The sequence below is a fragment of the Notothenia coriiceps genome, unplaced genomic scaffold (genome assembly GCF_000735185.1).
Source record: "Notothenia coriiceps isolate Sejong01 unplaced genomic scaffold, NC01 NC01_scaffold00007308, whole genome shotgun sequence".
Classification (NCBI taxonomy): domain Eukaryota; kingdom Metazoa; phylum Chordata; class Actinopteri; order Perciformes; family Nototheniidae; genus Notothenia; species Notothenia coriiceps.
Genome location: NW_011340009.1, coordinates 1 through 2,205, shown reverse-complemented (window position 1 = coordinate 2,205; position 2,205 = coordinate 1). Strand labels below are relative to the sequence as shown.

Sequence of the window (2,205 nt, the reverse complement as noted above, 5' to 3'; positions counted from 1 at the left end):
CATTTCCGATATTACGTCATATCGGGCGCAAATCTGGATCAGCTCCCTTACCCCCGTTTTTAGAGATTTGGGTAGGCCTACGGAGGAAAAGAGAGAGGGTTTTGTTTTCTGACACTTTGCGAGTTCCCTGACACACCGGGGACACATATCTATGTATAAAATACATCAAAAAGTGCATTTTGCATGATAGGTCTCCATTTAAGGTGTGGCCTCTTAATTGATTGTTTGGGCAAAGGGTAAAATTATGGCATCTGATGACTACTCTTGTGTTGGCCACTAGTAGGCAGTGCATCATCTTTGGCGTTACATGTAATTATCTCACTGCAACCTAAATCAGACAAACGGCTGCTTTTACAAATATAGCAGGCTACACAACAACTGCAGGCAGTCATTAGGCATAGGCTTGTTCGTATTGTTGTGACACATACTTCAAATTCCCTTCAATATCTTTAAAGAGGATTAAAATGTTGGCACTTTTGAGCTTGTGTGCTTTTATTTTGAAGGTCCGCAGTGCGCTACACTATTGTACGGATGTAACAGGCATAGGGAAACAACTCGCTAAACTCGTTTGGATAAATCACGAACCCTGGTTATTCCCATTGCCAAGTGTAGACCTCAATATACAAAGGGAGTTAAAGGAAAAGAAAGAACTACCAGTATGGCGCATAGTCCAGAATTATTTTTGCAAGATATCACTCAGACTCAACAATCATATTTACAGATGGTTCCAAAGATCCAGACACAGGGCGTGCAGGGGCAGCAGTAGGCCTATACATCGCAGTGAGTAATACACATATCAAGAAAAGTGTAACAGACCATGTGTGTCAGTATACACCACAGAGTTGTTGGCATTGGTACTGTCATTGAAATGGATAGAGGAGAAAGAAATACATAATAGTGTAATTGCATCTGACAGCTTTTCAGCATTATCGAGTATACGATCGGGTAGATCTTCATCTAGAATGGACATAATAAATGAAATATATCTAATTTGATATCAAATGCAAATCAAAGGCATAGCAACTCGTTTCATCTGAGTTCCTGCTCATGTTGTTGGTGTGGAGGGTAATGAACAGGTGGATATTCTGACCAAACAAACACTCAGAAGTGTACATAGACATAGAAGTTCCACTCAGTAAAGCGGAGGTTAAAACATTCATACAGAAATATGCACAAACAACATGGCAAGATCATTGGGACCTTAGTGATACAGGAAGACATCTTTATAAAATTCAAAGGTATGTGGGGGATGGAAGGAAGGTGGGGTTTAAAAGAAGGGAGGAAAATGTCATTTCTCGGATAAGAATAGGTCATACAGGTCTCAATCAAACATTAAGTATAATAGGAAAGCATCCAACCGGAAAGTGTATACACTGTAGCCAGCCAGAAACTGTTGAGCATGTTTTACTGCTTTGCAGGAAATATAGTACTCAGAGAAATTTGTTTTCCAGACATTGAAGAAAGCAAAATTCCATGACTTGTCGCTATCAGGACTGTTAGGGAAAACATCAGGCAATATATATTGTGAGATTATTAAATTTCTAAGAGAAATTGATACATTTAAAAATAATCTAGAGTTTTGGTTCTTTGTTTTGTTTCTTTTGTTTATTGTTTTCTGCTTAGTCTCTTGTCCACACTCCAGTCCAGTTGGTGGCGGTAATGGACCTACAAGTTGGTTTGCCAACCGCCAATAAACACGAAAGAAGAAGAAGAAGAAGAAGAAGAAGAAGAAGAAGAAGATAAATCACGAGTTAGTTGCTGAGTTTACCGTTTGATAGTTCATCACGTAAACTCAATCTGCGTGATTTTGCAACTTTTGGTTAACCTGGAAATCATCTTGTTGTCATGGCGATAAGACTTTGTGGTGTTTTTATACTGGTTGCAGCTTCTATTCAAGACTGTGGTGAGTATCGTTTAGTCAACATTAACCTGTTGGCCAACTACAACTTCTGGCCGTGTCAAAATGTTACTGCGTTATTATTTTCAAACAGAAACAAAAAGGCATATTTGCACTTACTTACACTATCTCCAAAAAAAAAATCTCTTCTTTATGTATTGTTATTTTAATTATTCTGCACTCGCATATTAATGTTTATGTGTGTAGATGGGGTCCTGCGCTTCGCCTCCTACTATCAAGATCACATGGTGCTGCAGAAGTCTCCAGAGAGAGCTGTAGTTTGGGGCTATGGATCCGAGGGGGCACAG

At 39.2% G+C, this 2,205-nt stretch overlaps 1 long non-coding RNA gene across 1 annotated transcript; it reads left to right on the top strand.

Annotated features, from left to right (window-relative positions):
• The first annotated feature begins 534 nt into the window (after nucleotides 1–534).
• Nucleotides 535–2,198, top strand: LOC104943979 (uncharacterized). Its single transcript, XR_798180.1, has 3 exons — nucleotides 535–780; nucleotides 1,624–1,903; nucleotides 2,105–2,198. It is a non-coding gene; the product is annotated as an uncharacterized lncRNA (long non-coding RNA).
• The last annotated feature ends 7 nt before the right edge of the window (nucleotides 2,199–2,205 follow it).